This window comes from Procambarus clarkii, chromosome 58, assembly GCF_040958095.1.
Source record: "Procambarus clarkii isolate CNS0578487 chromosome 58, FALCON_Pclarkii_2.0, whole genome shotgun sequence".
NCBI lineage: Eukaryota > Metazoa > Arthropoda > Malacostraca > Decapoda > Cambaridae > Procambarus > Procambarus clarkii.
Genome location: NC_091207.1, coordinates 30431837 through 30452134, shown reverse-complemented (window position 1 = coordinate 30452134; position 20298 = coordinate 30431837).

The following is a 20298-nucleotide window of genomic DNA, read 5'->3' as shown; positions in this document are numbered from 1 at the left end:
TCTCTCTCTCCCTCTCTCTCTCTCTCTCTCTCCCTCTCTCTCTCTCCCTCTCTCTCTCTCTCTCTCTCTCTCTCTCTCTCTCTCTCTCTCTCTCTCTCTCTCTTTTCTCTCTCTCTCTCTCTCTCTCTCTCTTTTCTCTCTCTCTCTCACTCTCTCTCTCTCTCTTTCCTCGGGACTAGAATAAACTTTGTGTATATTCACTGAGAAGATGGGTACACTTCAAGGCGTATATATATATATATCTTTCCAATGAGAAAGATTTCTTGAGCACTGATAATGAACACGAGCTGAGAGTTCTCTGTGTTTATGCAACCTTCCTTCATCTGGCGTCCGTAACTCCTTGTCCCTCATGAACAATCTTCCATAAAATACTTTGCCAGACTTCGTCATCATGAACTAGTTAATTAAATATTATAAAAAAATCATTACAGTATGAAATAAGGTCGAATTACTCCCAGGTTATTTGCCACAGATTATTTCAAGCAGTTATTAATTTTCTCTCGTTGAGTCACTCCGTAAGAAATGCAACTGTTCTGTAAGAAATGCAACTGTTTCGTCTACCCAGTAACACAGACTCGAGTGACAGACTTTATTATCAAGACCGAGGCACAGAAAATGGCAGTATTATTCTGCCATATATCTTGCTAATATACTGTATTTTTTTTAACGATTGCGTAAAGAATGTGACGTATTACGAGAGAGGCTGGATCGCGTCTGAATTAATTAAGATAGGATATTTATTATTACTATTAACTGAATTGAACTGAACTGATTATCTTTTGTATTAAATGTGCTGATAAATTATAAGACTTTAAGTGCCAGTTGCACTCTTATCTTCACTGTTCCCTCATACAAAGGGGTGAATCCTCTTCTCCCTCATCACTGGCATCTTACCTAGGGTATCGTTGGCTTCCTCGCTTCCTACTCTTACGAAAGCCACGTTACCACCGTGCTTGGGTCGGCCACATTCTCGAGCAGAGTCCCCGACCTCGACAATTAAAGCATCGGCCGCCTTCCCTGGGCGACCCGCTACCAGTCACCCTGTTAGCACCAACGGCAGACGTACCCTGGGTCCTCTTTGAATTCCCCGTCGTCGGTTCTCTGGCAGTAGCTCCTGCTACAGAGTTAGGTCCGCCACTCACACATTGGGGCCTCCTCCCAGCGACCCTCGAGCTCCTGAACCGGGGGTTCACTTCACTGGGTAAACTCTTGAGAGAGCCCCGCCCGTCCTCGCTCTTCCTGAACTCTTGAAGTTCCCTCCAAACCATGGGTAAGGCGAGTGTCAGGGCGGTCCCTCCCTACGGAGATGTAGTGCCTCGTTGACCAGACCACACACTAGAAGGTGAAGGGACGACGATGTTTCGGTTTCTTCGACGACACAATCGACTTGAGAATGGTCCAGGACGGACCGAAACCTCGTCGTCCCTTCACCTTCTAGTGTGTGATCTGGTCAACATACTTTAGCCACGTTATTGTGACTCATCGCCTGCATGTAGTGCCTCCTCCAGCATGTCGGCTCTGTCCACGGCAGCTTTAAGGTCCTTAATTCCTGCCTCTTTCACTCTGACCTTGAGTTCTGGGTGGAGCATCGATATGAACTTTTCCATCACAATCAACTGCTTCAGGTCTTCCATCGTTTCCACCTCTTCGGCTTTCAGCCACCTGAGAAACTTGCGCTCCATGTCACCTGCAGTCTCAGCATACAACCTCCCCGATGCTCTTTTGCACTCACGAAAACGTTTCCGGTAGACCTCCGGAGTCAATCTGTATGAGTGGAGCACCGCCTTCGTGATTGTGTCGTACCTGGCGCACTCCTCAATGTCTAACATGTTATAAGCCTCTCTCGCTTCACCAGTTAGTCTGCTCTGCACCAACGCATACTAGTCCTCTTCCGGCTATTTCTTCATTGTTGCTATCCTCTTGAAATGGTTGAAGAAAGCCTCGGCCTCTAGAGATTCAAAGGTTGGTAGGTCGTGCTTCCTTGCCTTGAGGTCGTCCCGGCGTGCAGGTACCGAGACTAGCCTGTGTTCAACACGTCTCAGCTCGACCTCTTTGTTCACTTCTACCTCGGCTCGGCGCATCTGGAGCTGAACCTTACGTCGTAGCTGTGCCTCTCTCTCTTCTTGCTGCAACTGTGCCTCTCTCTCTCGTCCCTTATATTGCAGCTGCGCCTCCCTCTCCCGCTCTTCACGCTGTGGCTGTGCTTCTCTCTCTCGCTCCTCAAGTAGTAGGGGCATAAGCCCCCTTACCTGCAAATCTTATAAATGATAATTTATCCATAAATAAGTAATCTATTTAGTAGCCTATTATATCAAATGACTCCCTGCATCTCAGGAGTGAACCTGCAAGGAACGAGAATATGACTCTTAACGCTGGCATTGGGGAGAAATAAGTAGAGGGCACCGTAACATTACTGAGTTTAGAAGTGCAGGGCGGTCCCTCCCTACGGAGATGTAGTGCCTCGTTGACCAGACCACACACTAGAAGGTGAAGGGACGACGATGTTTCGGTTTCTTCGACGACACAATCGACTTGAGAATGGTCTAGGACGGACCGAAACCTCGTCGTCCCTTCACCTTCTAGTGTGTGATCTGGTCAACATACTTTAGCCACGTTATTGTGACTCATCGCCTGCATGTAGTGCCTCCTCCAGCATGTCGGCTCTGTCCACGGCAGCTTTAAGGTCCTTAATTCCTGCCTCTTTCACTCTGACCTTGAGTTCTGGGTGGAGCATCGATATGAACTTTTCCATCACAATCAACTGCTTCAGGTCTTCCATCGTTTCCACCTCTTCGGCTTTCAGCCACCTGAGAAACTTGCGCTCCATGTCACCTGCAGTCTCAGCATACAACCTCCCCGATGCTCTTTTGCACTCACGAAAACGTTTCCGGTAGACCTCCGGAGTCAATCTGTATGAGTGGAGCACCGCCTTCGTGATTGTGTCGTACCTGGCGCACTCCTCAATGTCTAACATGTTATAAGCCTCTCTCGCTTCACCAGTTAGTCTGCTCTGCACCAACGCATACTAGTCCTCTTCCGGCTATTTCTTCATTGTTGCTATCCTCTTGAAATGGTTGAAGAAAGCCTCGGCCTCTAGAGATTCAAAGGTTGGTAGGTCGTGCTTCCTTGCCTTGAGGTCGTCCCGGCGTGCAGGTACCGAGACTAGCCTGTGTTCAACACGTCTCAGCTCGACCTCCTTGTTCACTTCTACCTCGGCTCGGCGCATCTGGAGCTGAACCTTACGTCGTAGCTGTGCCTCTCTCTCTTCTTGCTGCAACTGTGCCTCTCTCTCTCGTCCCTTATATTGCAGCTGCGCCTCCCTCTCCCGCTCTTCACGCTGTGGCTGTGCTTCTCTCTCTCGCTCCTCAAGTAGTAGGGGCATAAGCCCCCTTACCTGCAAATCTTATAAATGATAATTTATCCATAAATAAGTAATCTATTTAGTAGCCTATTATATCAAATGACTCCCTGCATCTCAGGAGTGAACCTGCAAGGTACGAGAATATGACTCTTAACGCTGGCATTGGGGAGAAATAAGTAGAGGGCACCGTAACATTACTGAGTTTAGAAGTGCAGGGCGGTCCCTCCCTACGGAGATGTAGTGCCTCGTTGACCAGACCACACACTAGAAGGTGAAGGGACGACGATGTTTCGGTTTCTTCGACGACACAATCGACTTGAGAATGGTCCAGGACGGACCGAAACCTCGTCGTCCCTTCACCTTCTAGTGTGTGATCTGGTCAACATACTTTAGCCACGTTATTGTGACTCATCGCCTGCATGTAGTGCCTCCTCCAGCATGTCGGCTCTGTTCACGGCAGCTTTAAGGTCCTTAATTCCTGCCTCTTTCACTCTGACCTTGAGTTCTGGGTGGAGCATCGATATGAACTTTTCCATCACAATCAACTGCTTCAGGTCTTCCATCGTTTCCACCTCTTCGGCTTTCAGCCACCTGAGAAACTTGCGCTCCATGTCACCTGCAGTCTCAGCATACAACCTCCCCGATGCTCTTTTGCACTCACGAAAACGTTTCCGGTAGACCTCCGGAGTCAATCTGTATGAGTGGAGCACCGCCTTCGTGATTGTGTCGTACCTGGCGCACTCCTCAATGTCTAACATGTTATAAGCCTCTCTCGCTTCACCAGTTAGTCTGCTCTGCACCAACGCATACTAGTCCTCTTCCGGCTATTTCTTCATTGTTGCTATCCTCTTGAAATGGTTGAAGAAAGCCTCGGCCTCTAGAGATTCAAAGGTTGGTAGGTCGTGCTTCCTTGCCTTGAGGTCGTCCCGGCGTGCAGGTACCGAGACTAGCCTGTGTTCAACACGTCTCAGCTCGACCTCCTTGTTCACTTCTACCTCGGCTCGGCGCATCTGGAGCTGAACCTTACGTCGTAGCTGTGCCTCTCTCTCTTCTTGCTGCAACTGTGCCTCTCTCTCTCGTCCCTTATATTGCAGCTGCGCCTCCCTCTCCCGCTCTTCACGCTGTGGCTGTGCTTCTCTCTCTCGCTCCTCAAGTAGTAGGGGCATAAGCCCCCTTACCTGCAAATCTTATAAATGATAATTTATCCATAAATAAGTAATCTATTTAGTAGCCTATTATATCAAATGACTCCCTGCATCTCAGGAGTGAACCTGCAAGGTACGAGAATATGACTCTTAACGCTGGCATTGGGGAGAAATAAGGAGAGGGCACCGTAACATTACTGAGTTTAGAAGTGCATTGTATTACCACCTTCCTCTGGTGAGGAAGGTGGTAATACATTGACGTACACTCTTTCCATGCATGAAGCCATATATCTAGGGATACAACACGTTACTAATTCTGTAAAGAAGACGGTAACTCCAGTCGCCCCGGGTGATGTAGCTTTGCCTTTATGTAGAGCAGAGTCTACATCCTCTTCAGTAAAAAAAACATGTCACAGTCATCCTCTTGATGAAGCATTAAGTCAAGGAGCCTTACTCTATCAGCATATCTAGTATTTAACTCATTCTGTGTGAGTAGAGGAAGCCTGTCAAAGCTGGAAATTGTGGCCCAAGCATCAACAAGCTCATTTGCTCTGTGCAGATGATTAGGGTGCGAGATCTCTGCAGCTTTTTTCCCTTTAATCTTGTTTAAATCCTTCCATGCCCGGCTTAGTTGCGTGTGAGAATTGAGATCGATGACAAAAGTTTCCCAGTCTGTCTGCCTCAGCTCCACCATACGTAGAGCTTAAGCATTTCAGCTGTGCGGGTCCTTCTATAAGTTAGTCCAATTCTTCTGGCAGTGCGTTTTAGTGTATGTAATTTGGAATCATTATAATAGGCAAAAGTGTAATTTGGATTACGTGGACTGGACGATGGATTAAGTGATTCTATAAACTGTTCGATAGTGCCTGTGAGTTCATTGTTAAAATCTTCAACTGAAGAAGGCACAGATGAACTGTACCAATTCTGACACATAAGCAACAAAATTGTTGCTTTTGTGTCAAATAGAGCTTCCGATGCTTACAGTGGCTAATATGGACAGATGATCAGACGCCATATCTGACACTATTAAAGAGGCGCAGACGGTGTGGGAGACGTTGAAACCGAGACATAGATCAAGAATACTTCCATAGATATGCGTCGGTTTAAGGCCACCCACAATCTGTGCATCATTGTGACTACCTAATAGTGACAACAGTTGGTTGCCGTTACGATTACTGAGCTATGAATTACCAATATTCCTAAGTCTAGCGTTATAATCACCTGTAATGATGGTAGGCTCAGTCTGAATACAGATAGGAAGGTCAGTATAATTAAACTTATCACTAGGAGCATACAGGTTAAAGATATTGAGGGCAGAGTTCCCCACGTAGATCCTCACACCATGATACTGAAACCCTTCAGTTGACTTGGCTGGGAGTGGCTGGTGAAGAAGGGACTTCTTAACATACAAAATACAAGAGTGACTGGATTTAAGGTTATAGACAACAAAGGAGAGTAATTTAGGGGGGGTGGAGACCTGGTGGGAACTTTGCACTCCTGAAGGCAGACGACATCAATGGGCTCGGTCGTTACTTTGTTGTGAAGATCAGGATGTCTTTTCCTGAGTGATGCTATGTTCCAACTGAGGATACGAAGCACCGTTGTATTGGGGGAGTTTGTGGAGGGATCAATAGTTGATATCTAATTATTAGTCCACAAGAGCTTATATGTGTGTTTGAGAAATTTACTGTCTCTTTGCTTTGCTTTGTATCACTCCTGGTATCCCTCTAAGTTCTGTGATGCAGCTGGCTGCAAGGCAATACAGCTGCAATACACTGTCTCTCGTATGAATTCTTTGACTATTTATGAATTCTGTGCGAGATTTATGAATTCATATTTATTTATTAATTCTATTAATGAATTCTGTTTTAAGGGATTTGGAAGCACTGTTTTTAAAAGGCTTTCCAGTTCCGCAAGTCCTAGTTGTGATATATCAAACCCACTAGCTAGACGAGTGGGGGTATTTAAGTCACTAGGTGTGTGTTAGCCTCGCTCACTATACTGCTCTCAGTCCTGGCTGCTGACTGTGGGTTACTGTCCAGGTCACTATACTCATATACTCACTATGTTCTTCGCGATGACAACGACAGCGCTGCTGTACTTCCTTCAGCACCTGCTCATACGTCTGTTTAACTGTTACCATAGCTGCTTCATGCTGATGGCGAATCTCTTCTAACTCAAGTCCCCGAGTGTGCTCAACAGGTCTGGAGAGCATTTACCACACAGACAAACGTTTCACAGATAAATCATCGAGAGCAACACAAGGTACCGCTTGACACAAATAGTAGAGATTTTATACTTTCAGTCGGCTAGCGTTGACACATTCACTTCCAATACATATTTCCTTAAATTAACAGCTGGATGAGGCTGTATTAGCTACACTGACTCAGGCATGGCATAGCTGGGCTGGTGGAAGGCATAGATGGCAGTCTTCTCCCACAAGCACTCCCACACGTGTCAAGTTTATTGTTTGACATAACAGCGTGCAGGTACACGTGTGGTACACTTGAGACGCACAGGTTGCAGGGCGCTTCATGTGTTGGCTCGGAGCATGAAGGTGGACTCTTGATGTGGTGACTCGGAGCATGAAGGTGGACTCTTGATGTAGTGACTCGGAGCATGAAGGTGGACTCTTGATGTGGTGGCTCGGAGCGCGGTTCTATCGTAGTTTCTCACTTTAGACTCCAAATCAAGTAAATAACGTGGTCATCTTTCTGAAACTATCGGCATTTGACTTGGATTCGCACATAGTGAGATTAACTGCTTTATGAGCTTCTTGAGGTTATCGATACTAATTGGGTCATTATTAATTTGATGCACGTTGTGATGCACAATCCCCTTTTCAGAACCGATGACCAGAAAGAACTCCAGTTAATACCCATAAACGGCCCAGCGCTTCTGGACAGAGTGGAGGGACCTGGAACCCGACCTCAGGTGGGGTTCCCACTCCTAGTACTCACTGACTATTACTCGAATCCATACTACTCTAATTCATGCTTGTCTATGCCTGTTATACCTGAAAGGGATGAAAGCTTCGCATCTCCTTCGTCCACTGTCTCTTCCAGATGAGACCGCAGGGCAGGGTCTTGTGCTGGTGATTTTACTGAGGGAGCTATAATGCCTGACCTTCTGGCCTGGAGTATGATGTTTTGACCCGTCGCCAAGTCTGCCACCACCTTTGTGTAATCTTGAGGCTCGAACTGTGAAGCGGCCTTGTAGTGAACTCCCCAAAATCCATCCCACAGTGATAATGTTTTTGTTGACCCTATGTGTCAGATTAGAAACAATCAGCTCTTTAGGCCTCGGTAGGTGGTAGAGATATGGAACACAGATGACTGAAACACAAATTTTTGTCAAATTTACTCAAACTAAAGCTGTAATGCAAAATTTGAACAGAATCCTGGTCACTGAGGCCGAAGTAAAGAAAAACAATTATCAAAATCAGACAATTAACAGCGAAGTACTTAACTAAATAAGCTCCAACAAAAGACTACTGCTGACAGGTGAAGTATATGTCCACCTTCTGCACTGGTTGGAGGTTCACCGTAAGGGATCCTTTCAGTCCCTCGGCCTCAACCTGGCGAGGAAATATTCATCCATCATAATCAACTTGCCCCTTGTAATAACCAATTATCTGTGTCTAGCAACGTCCACAACTACTACGTGACTGAGTGATCCTCTTTTAGTTAATTGCCTGCTCCTTGTGGATGGTCCCATGATACTGGGCTCTTCTGTATGAGTTTTTCTGTAATAAACTTTCCAACCATCCGCCGATTTCTGAGAGCATGATACTTGTGTGACTCACTCGAGCGAATCAGTATGCCAGGCGTACCAAACACGTCTTCTTTTCCAGTCTACATCGGTGTGAGGGTATTTATTTTTTATTGTTTTCTTCCTACAACAACCTGCAATTGCATGGGACTGCACCAACACCGGTGGTGGTCACACTGCATGAGGTCACGTTGCAGAGAATAACAACAGGCGAGAGCAACTGCCAAGGTCCACTGTATCTCTGGTGTCAGGGTGTGGGGCTTGCAACTGCCAGGGCTCCCTGGTGGACACACCAGATGTAAGGTTCTGGTCAACTCTCATCACCAACCCAGCATACTAGGTCACCGTCGTTAGTCCCTCAACTGCTTAAGCAATCTAGTAGATAAACTAATGAATTATCACACCAAATTTGTATTCAGTAGTTGAGGCTATGGGGTCTTGATACCCTGAGCCAACCCAATTAAAACAAGTAGCAATAATTTAATAACAGAAAATAATGGGGCAGTACTCAGAAAAAGGGATGACGGAATGACACGTGTACAGCAAAATAAATTGGTTCAATAAACTTACTCATTAATACACTTTGACATGAAGCTACGTTACGTTAATCTAAAGTGTCGCTTTCAACAGCTAAACAATACCATTGGCAGCAAAACACGGTCCTATCACTCTGAATGGTAAGAATGAGACCTCATTTACACTTTACTGGACTAGATGATCACAACCATGCACTGACATGTGTTTACTCACACACACATGACGGTCACCCTTGAATGGCGTGTCACCCTTGAGCGGTGTGTCACCCGTGAGAGGCGTGTTACACTCGAAGTGTCATCACTGTATTTTTATGCACAGCGAGGGAGCTCAAGCTAGTAATAAAAGCTTTGTTTTTACTTACAATATCCTGCCCGAGTGAGACCCTACTTGGAGTATGTAGCTCAGATTCTGATACCATGTTATAGAATGAAAGTAATTTCTCTTCAGAGAATACAGAAACGAGCGATTAAGTTAATCCAGACACTAGAAGCCTTCCTAATAAAAGCAGACTAAGTGAACACAGACTATTTCCCTTGGCAGAAGGTCTTAGAGAACGAAATGAGTTATGATTACAAATGCCCTTTTTACAACGGGCAAAATAACTATAAACATTTAAGTCAAAACTGGAACAGATTCAATATATTAAATTTGATGAAGTTTAGACGCTGAAAAGAAATAGGAAAACTCTGATCTGGAAACGGAGTTTCAGCTCTGAGGAATATATTACCAAATGCAATAACAGAAGCACTCACATGAAAGCTTCAAGCATAGGCTGGATAAATGCAAAGTTGTGCAATACACCTCCCCCTTGAGTAAACAACTGGAGAGGATTTTCCACAAGGGACGAATGGAGCAATTTCAATGCTGATATAATGCCAAATTTGTACTTTTATGTAATTCACTTTGGCATCATGTCTGATATATTCAAACATCCTGTAATTAAACTATTAATGACACAAAGTTTGGAACAATAAATTTCAGGTGTTAGACGTTCACATTAAAATACACAAAACGTAGGGGAAGATTAGAACACAATTCTTGAGATATCCACATTAAAGTGAGCTCCAGTTTGCTACAAGAAGTTCTTATGGTTCAGGGATCCTAGTGATCCAAACAGTGAAATAATCCCATACATGTTTGTATCAGTTTTGTTTGATGCTACTTCTTCACCTTTTCTGCTCCAGTAACGTTAGATACGCACTTGAAGAAGTCTAATAGCCCAAATAAAACTGAAATTAGCAACAACCTGAATGTGGACAACGTTCAAGGAACAACAAAAAGGTAAAGTCACTTATGTAAATATATACAGCAATAATAGTTCCATACCTCGAATATATATACTTCATGACCTTGTGATGCCTTTAACCTTTGCCTCCTCCTGCCCACCCCACCAGGCATACATCATGTGCCTGCACGACTACGAGTTCCACGTGCTGGACAACGCCTTCCTCGTGCACCGGCCGGGCATCAAGGTGTACCGCACGGAGCCCGCCAGAGGGGCAGTCGTGGGCCCACAGAACATCTTAATCCACAACAAGATCCAGCATCAATATGATGTCCTCTTCGGCTCCGGCAAAAATTGTTCTATATGACAAAAGAGTTGGAGAGAGAGAGTGACATTACTAGTAGTGTATGGAGTGACATTCTCAATAGTGTATGGATGTGACATTGTCAATAGTGTATGGAGTGACTTTGTCAATAGTGTATAGATGTGAGGCTCATGTGCTCAACACAGATTATTCTCACATTTGTAGAAGCATTTCAGGGGTGTATTTTTTGTGAAATAAAAGTTTTTATTGTCTTTTTTGTTTTGTTTTATTGTGTCTGATCAGGGATGTCTGTAGATAGCGGGACTGCGGCAGGAGCACTGTCGTCTCCAACCAAGACGTTTTCTAGAGCAAAACTATGCTTCTTAATGCAAAAATCAATATGGATTGTATCATGTGACACTGAACACCTCACAGTGTCATGGGACACTGATCACCTCATAGTGTCATGTGACTCTGAGCACCTCACAGCATCATGGGACACTGAGCACCTCACAATGTCATGTGACACTGAGCACCTCACAGCATCATGGGACACTGAGCACCTCACAGCGTCATGGGACACTGAGCACCTCATAGCATCATGTGTGACGTCTCGAGTCCCCCAGTCAGTCAGCATAACAGATACTTTTCCCCCCTTCCTGAGTGCCTCTGCTCACCCCTTAGAAGCGTCTCCGTCGACCTGCTGAGCAGAGTTCTCCACCGAACCCTAGCCTTGTACACTGCAGGTGATGGGGGTAACCCTACCACACCTTATGGTCGTTATTGGGGTGTCCATAGATATGGAAACTCAAGATTTACTCCAAGTCGAGTTGCCCACCCATAATATTTCATACATCAAGGAAGCTCAAGACCATACCCAACTTTACAACTTAGCTGGTTATACAGTCATTCACAACTGTAGGCCAAATAAAAAAAAAGAAGTGGCATAAAAATCTATTACCAAGATACCTTTATTTGCAATAGTATCATTAGTGATAGAGACGACTACTGTGAAAATTCCTTTGATCAATTCTCGATTAAATCCCTTATATACTCCTTCTATTGGAGCTATCTATAGATTTCCCAATACTAATACAACTGCATTCTCAGATAACCTAAGGAATCCTATCATAAACAACAACCTCAACAAAAATAATATCATTCTAGAGGGTGAGTTCAATATTGAACTATGTCAACAAAATAACCCTCAAGTCGATTATTTCCTAAACAGCATGAACTCCTGTATGCTAATCCCGACAATCACCAAGCCCACCCGAATCATTCAAACATCCGCTACTACAGTGGATCACTTATGGACTAACACAACAGCTTCCCTTGCATCTGGTATAATCGTTGACAGAACAACTGACCACTATCCTACCTTTCTCGTAGCAAACATGGACATATCACCACCAGCTAACAAGAAACTTCAGACTACACAGTGAAGCAGCAATAGGCAATCTCACAAATGCACCTCACAATATTAACTCGGAATCTGAATTCAATAATACACAGGATATAAATTCATTAGCCAACATCTTCCTTTCCAAAACTTTAAGCCTCTACAACACTCATTGTCTCCTCCTCACCAGGCAAGTAACTGCCAAAAGATTAAACAACCCCTGGCTCACAAATGGCATACTCAAAGCATGCAACAAGAAACATGAATATGAAAAAAACTTAGGATTGGCCTAGTTACAAAAGAAGTAGTTAAGAGATGCTCATCAATGCTTACCAGTATAATAAGACGAGTGAAACTTTCTATTATGAGAGTAGATTCAAAGAAGCAAAAGGAAACATGAAAAGCACATTGAAAGCCATCTCTAATATTCTAGGATCTAAACAACAATCATATATCAAGCAGATAAAACTCTTCAAAGATGGTTACACTCTTGCAACAGATTTGGAAAAAGCAACAGAATTTAATAGTTTCTTTTCATCAGTTGGTGCTAACCTAGCCATATAAATCCCACAGACACAGACAGCAGCATTTTTCCCTTGCTGCAGAGTGTTACGTATTCCTATTTAAGGAATACTCACATTAATATACTTATTAATTTAAATTCCTTCATTTATCTGTATATGTATATATATTTTTGTAATGTGTCATATACTTTAGCAACACAGTTGAGGCTGAAGCAGAGCTTGATAAGTCACAGGTGCGGGACGTATGAGATCAGGGTAAACTTCCTGATGGAATACAGGAAAGCTTGTAGTTGTGTAGTTGCCAGTTTTCCTCTTTATTATTTTCTATATATATATATATATATATATATATATTGTTTTATGTAAAATATGTCACCTTTGTTCTTATGTTTGCCTTAGCACAGTTATGTTGCTCATATAAGTAAGCTAATTTTTATATAAATTTGCCACTCGTTATGTATGTGGAGGGGAGAGCTGGACGCTCTGCCGCTGGAGGAGAGTTTAGTTTACTGGTAGCGGGCTTGGAGTCAACTGATTTTGGTTAAGTGTCTGTTGTGTTGTTTCTGTATATTGCCTTAGTAGATTTAATTATCACGAATGTGTCCATAGTATATTATAGTAGCTTAAAGTGCCATCCAGTTTATTGTGATTAAATAGTGAGATACTGATTGAATATTTATTATATTTAATTTGTATATGTATTTTATTTTATGACCTGATGAAATCATATTACTAATTCTGAAATCATATTACTAATTCTGAAATCATATTACTAATTCTTGTATGGTACGTTCTGATGAGGCACCCTGGTTGAACGCATTTAGATACAGGGTTTATTCTTATTATCCCCTAGACAACATATATTATTGTACCTGTAGTTCAACGAGCGGTGTGGACCAGACATAACACATAGATCTCACACCCTAATCCTCTGCATAGAGCAAATGAGCTTGTTGATGCTTGGGGCACAACTTCCAGCTTTGACAGTCTTCCCCTACCCACACATAATGAATTAAATAATAGATTGGCTGATAGAGTAAGGCTCCTTGAGTTCATTCTTCATCAAGAGGATGACTGTGACATGCCTTTTACCGAATACGAACTAAACTTTGTTCTACATAAAGGCAAAGCTACATCACCCTGGGAGGAGGGAGTTACTTACGGCATACTGCATATGCTTCTGCTAGTTCCAGGGAATCCCTTGCTTGAATTGTATAATATGATCTATGTTACTACCCTTGAGACTAAATAAGGTTCTTCTCCCCGCAGTGTTAAGAAATGATATTAAATCGGCCTTACCAACATATGTCTAGGGGTTATAGATACATCACTGCATAAATTGAAGAACAATATATTTACTCTGACGGGGGACAAACATAACAATTAAATGGTAAAAATAATAGCCAGAAATATTCTTTAGCATGCAATATCATAAATAAAACTCCTTATTGAGGCATGAGCACTATCACCAGCACATGGATTAATAAATAGCTATACACAATCATCTAACCAGGAAACTAAACTTAATATGAGCTAAAATAACAGTGACCAATGACTTAACTTAAAAATATGTCTCCTCTCGACCATAGCCGTCACGCTTCTGCCCACGCGCTGGTCCGCAGGCCAAGTGTCTACCAAAATATCAACTAAACATCCACATAAACATTGTGGAAATTCTACTAACAAAATGTAGTACTGATATTCAAATCATTATTAATCTTAAGAGTAGTAAATACTGGTATAATACTCAATATAATATAATGCAAACAGTAATAAGAATTAATCAAAGTTGAACTATAAACACTCGCTTGACAACAATGTTCCCACACTGGCCATATCCAAATATGGTCAACCGTCCACACGGAGAAACCACATGAGAAATCTAACACAAAAGCCTCATACAATATAATGCAACTCAGGCACACTACAGCATGCTATAATATATAACATACAAGAATCTCATATTATACAACTGAATGCTATATTAATTATAGAACAAGACAATAAAGTAATATAAGAATCAAGAGTAATGTTAGAATCCTAGTAAGATTCGTAACAATCTTTGTAAGTGGGGAGCTTCCACAGTCATTGAACTAACAGTCTTATTATTGCCATTCCTAAACCTAACCAGCAGAGTGCTTTTCACTCAATTTCCCTCATTAGTTGTCTCTGTAAGTGTCTTGAGAGGATGGTTCTCAACCGTCTCCTTTGTCTCCCCAGATATATGGCCTTACGCATGGATAGAGTGTACATCACTGTATTACCGCCTTCCTCACCCTGCATACCTGTCTTGCCTACTCCTGAGGTTCCTGATACGCCGAACAACAAGATTTGAAACTTGGTGGCTACGTAAGAACAGCACGTTCCCTCTAGAGTGTGCATGATACGCAAACGCGGATGCACGATTTGCATCTTGGGCCTGAAATCATGTGCATGATGGAATAACGAGAAAAGTCGTAAAGGCCTAGTACGATGTAGCAGAAGAAACACCTGTAAGTGGATGGGATCAATGAGCTGGAGCCGGGACCCGAGGGTTCTGCCGCTACGCCCATCCCGCCTCAACAAACTGGAGCTGTTCATTCAACTAGCAAGACCTCGTCTGGTGTCAATGTATCAGTACTCCCAGGAAGACAATATTTATGCACTAGATAGAACATCGGCAGCAGACGTATAGCAGGCAAAATCATCTTACAAGATGATGGAACTGGGGTACGGTGTACGCCCTGTGACCGGACAACAAGTACGGTGTACGCCAGAGTTCCCCCTGCGAACGGACAACAAGTACGGTGTGTGGGAAATTTTTACCCACCATATCTAATAATCATCTAAGAAATGTATAATTTCTATATCATTTCTATATCATATCAAAATCATATCTAAATCGTATCAAAATCATATTAGAATCATTAAAGATTCATTATATAGCTTGATCCTGGATGACAATGGCACCATGAACACGTACGCAACAGGGCCCTTTTGATGCCTACGTGACTTTGTACATGATCTCTCAAGGATCCAGAAGCTTCTAGAGGGATTTGTTAATTAAAAAACTATTGGAACATTGATTTAACATCCGGTAGGGATAAAAATCGAATCCTTAATAAGATTCAGTGGTACTTTCAAATACTACTTATAATCTTTAAATCTTATATCTAATTATATTATAATCACATCTTATTTCAATCATAAGTCTAGACTGTAAAAATAATCAATCAATATTCATTGAAAGCTACCTCTCAAGGGAGAGGGAGGAGCATCTCGGGAGCTAGAAGCGCCCACGACGATGCCTCGAGGCACTTCGCGTTTGTTTACAACTGAGTGAACAAGTGACTGATCCTTAGCGAACATTACCAGCTCAAGGACACCTTATCTAATATTTTTATCGCCAGTGAACACTCTCTAGAACTGGGGGAGTACCTGGACAATATCTACAAGGAAAATCCTAGAACATTTATATAAAATAAGAGTGTATAGTGGAGATCACGGTGACGGTTTCCTCCACCTTCATTCTTTATCTTTATCAACTCATTCTTCTGCAACAGCAGGGGCAATCACGTAGCAACGCTACCAGATCATCAAACAGCAACGCTGTAGCAAAATATAGTGCCTAAACTCGACAAGAGAGTTAAATCAGTCTGGCAAACTTGTCAGACAGGCACCCGGCTTCAGATAAGTATATTGAAGTTTATTACAGTAGCGTATTAATTGGCCAATTGCATGCTTGTATAACTTTAATATTCTATAAATCTGTCTGTCGGTAAAAAAGCGAGGCAACGCCTCATTCATCGGTACGTTTATTAAAATTGTAGTGTAGCTGTGAATATTATCCAGCACTAGTCTCGTGAGTGTCCATTGGGTCAGAAAAGAATTCAGCCTCAATAAGTAAAATCCTCACAAGTGTCCATAGTGTTGGAAAAGATTCAGTCAAGCTAACTGTATAAAGTGAATAAATACATTGCATATATACTTGAATATATAAATTAAGTTATCAATTGCTTGCTTAGTTATTTTTTAAGTTATCATATAAGTTCATTTAATTGAATATAATTTCTAGTACTTAGTTAACAGTATTTAGACTACATTTAAGCTCATTTATTATACTTTTACAATTTAATTTGTTGTTTATAGTATAAGTACATATTGGCTGTTAATAGTTATGGTGCTAGGTTAGGCTATGTATGTTTAAATCCCTGATTTAAACAGAGCCAGTGTTCAGTCATATAACTGAATTTATTAAATCTTATCCTTGTACAAAATACAAGCTGATGTGAGATCCCTGTCTACAGGTGGATTGGAACTTCTATCAACAAAGTCATTCACCCCACCTGTCCCTTACAGCCCACAGTCTGTCATTAGGAAAAGAGGAACTAGGATTTACAACCCTAGCTAGAGATTTTAATTGAATTAATTTGCAGACAGTAAATTTTTAATTTAGTTCAGTACAAGTCCCTGGTAGTCTCCTCTTATATCAATCCCAGCAGGTTTTTCCCACACGGTGAACGCCAGAGTTCCCCCTGTGACCGGACAACAAATACGGTGTATGCCAGAGTTCTCCCTGCGAACGGACAACAAGTACGGTGAACGCCAGAGTTCCCCCTGTGACCGGACAACTAGTACGGTGTACGCCAGAGTTCTCCCTGTGACCGAACAGCAAGTCAATCATCGTTGTCAACACCGATGTCATCACCTCGTCGACGACCCGGAGGAAAGGAACAACACGTGGATGTACTGTCGATTGTGGACTAGATCAGTGGAAGACTCTAGTCAGGAGAGAAGTGGATCTCTTCTCACAGCAACTAACACCATCTGAAGAGCATCATTGGTGAAGAACACGATGCATCGTTGCCGAACTACAGCGAGAACACATCAATGGGCGAGTCAACAAACATCATGACAACGGACTTGTCGGGAATAAAGACTATTTGCTATTTTTTATATACAGTATACATGTGTTTTTTTTAGTGAAGAAAACTTAGTGTTCACTATAACAGAGAGAGAGGATAAGTTATGAATGACAATTTTTGTGCAGACTCTGGTGAACTGGGGCACCAGTGGAAAGGTGATTCCAGTGTAGATTTCTTTGTTTACCATGAACTGTGTGAGATTTTTTTTATTATTGATGTTATTTCTGTCAACTGAGAGGATTGCTGGGCTACCATGGCTTGTATGGTCAGCCGGGATTTTGAGTTACCGTGGTAACTGTTATTGTTAAGAATTTTTTTTTTATAAATATTTCTCGACTGTGAGATGTATATATTTAGATAAGGTAGTTATATTTTTCGAGGCATGTGCTAGTTCCTTTGTGGTCTGGGATAAGAAAAGCCATGTTCGAGTTCCCCGCCCACGGTTTTTCTTAAACCGGGATAATGGGGGATATGTAACAAGAGAGCACTACATAGAACAACATGAACATCATAACAGCATGAACAAGCCATTCATGTGGAGGCCATTCATATCAGGCCACGCTAGACAATGGAAAAGTCACGTCTCTTTAAAAGTTAACCAGAAGGAAAGGTCAACAGTCACTGAGTCACGAGGTGGTCAGAGTTGATACCGTCATAATAATCTACAGGGATTAGCCCCTCCACATCAAATGCAACCCCTCATGTTCAGCTCGGGAGCAGATCACGGAAGAGGACAGTAGAGTGGGAGAAGTCCCAGGAGGACGGTGTGAGTGGACACCGGGAAACAACATCATATGGAGGAAAATTGTGGAACACCATTCGAGTAAGTACGGCACTCATGAACTAAAGCACCTCTCCATTCATTTACTCTGCCTCTGTTAGAGAATATAGTTGGGAAAGTGTCTATTTAATTATTTCAAATAAAGTCATATATTGTCAAGTGTCATGAAGTGTGTATTAATGGTTCCTTGCCCTAGTGATATTGACCTACTATCCCTTTGGCCTAGGAACCTAGTTTCCTTAATTATCCAGTACTCCTTCCCCCCAGTCCGTCCCTTGTTGAAGTGTTAGTATTGGGCGTGTCCCGCCTTAATCTTGTGTACTTTATAGTTCCCCAAGTGATCAGGATTATTCGAGTGACAGACCAGGATCCTTTTACCATTAAAATTTTCCCTTACACCTGTCCTGATAGGTTTATACAGTCTACAAGTCCAACGAATCTTACTCCAGTCCCCTGTCCGGAAACTCAGGGTGGTGGCAGCGTTACTTGGTAACTCATACGAAGTCTATAACAACTAAAATTTCTATCTCACTCTCCCTCACTAGTTTCTCACTCTCCTTCGCTCTCTCTCTCTCTCTCTCTCTCTCTCTCTCTCTCTCTCTCTCTCTCTCTCTCTTGTAAGGTATCTCTACCAAAGATACCTTACAAGCAGAACTTATTGCAGAAGGAGGAAAGAATCGAGGCAACTACAGAAGCACCATACTGTCCCCCGAGCTTAAAGCGGCAGCTAAAAGCCTTCGTGAGAACAAGGAGATAGTTGTCAGGAGAGGTGACAAGTCGCCAATATATGTCATTCTTAAAAAAGACGAATATCTGGCGAAAATGAACATCATACTCTCTGACCAAACTAAGTTCCAAAGGGTAACGAAGGACACTACAGCCGAATTAAAAGCAAAGGTCAACAAACTGATCGAAACTGTGAACGCCAAGAAATCCGGACTCCACCTGCCAAAGATCATTGGGGAATATAAACCTGGATATGCGTATGAAAATGTCAAGACGCACAAGCCTGGAAACCCACTTCGGCCAATCATTAGCCAGATACCCACACCCACGTACAGACTGGCGAAGCGACTCAACGGCCTGCTGACTCCTAATGTTCCTTGCGCCTTCAGCCTGAAGTCTCCAAAGGAATTTGTTGACTTACTGCGGGGCACACGGGCCACAGGGATAAGAGCCTCGTTGGACGTAGAATCGCTGTTTACCAACGTACCTGTGGACGAGACAATCGGAATGATAGCCGACAGAGTGTATCGTGATCCAGCCTGTACTCCTCTTGACATACCAGAAAATATTCTGAGGAAACTACTCCAAGCTTGTACTAAAGAGGCACCCTTCTTGAGCCCGGATGGGCACATGTATAAGCAAGTAGATGGGGTCGCCATGGGTTCTCCCCTAGGTGTCCTGTTTGCAAACTTCTACATGGGTACCATCGAGCAAAAAGTCTTAGTCGACATGAACTTGAAACCGGCCATATACTGCAGGTATGTTGACGACATTTTTACACAGGTACCTGATGTCAGACATCTGCAGGAGCTGAAGGAGGCATTTGAGCAGAGTTCCGTACTGCGTTTCACTCACAAGATGGAAAAGGATGGGAAGCTGCCCTTTCTAGATGTAACAGTCATGGAAAAGAGCGGAGGTTTCCACACTGCAGTCTACACTAAGGAAACGAACATAGGAATGTGCCTAAATGCCAACAGCGACTGCCCAGACAGGTACGAGAGGAGTGTTGTTAACGCATATGTCGTCCGTGCTCTCAGCCACAGCTCAGAATGGAAGCAAGTCGACGAAGAACTCTGTGGGGTAAGGCAGGTCCTAGTCAACAACGGCTTCTCCAATGGTTTCGTCGAAGACATCATAAGAAGGAAAGTGAAACGCCATGCAACCTCTGAAGAGACAACTAACACAACACCTATACCCCCTATTAGACTATTTTACAGGAACTTCTTTTCCACAGCTCATAAAACGGAGGAAAGGGTCCTGAAAGATATTGTTAATAGAAACGTTATCCCTACAGACAAAAATCAGAGGATACAACTGACGATTTACTATAAAACCAGAAAAACGGCCAGCCTACTCATGAGAAACTCTCCAGACACAAAACAGAACGCTTTAAAAGAGACTAACGTCGTCTATGCCTTCAAATGCCCACTTGGGGACTGTAAGCTCCAAAAAACCCAGTATATAGGCAAGACAACATCTCTTTCTAGGCGTTTAACGATGCATAAGCAACAGGGCTCCATTAAGGAACATATAATCTCTTCCCACAACCAAACCATCGCCAGAGAAATCCTAGTAAACAACACAGAAATCATCGATAGATACAGCGATAGCAGGCGGC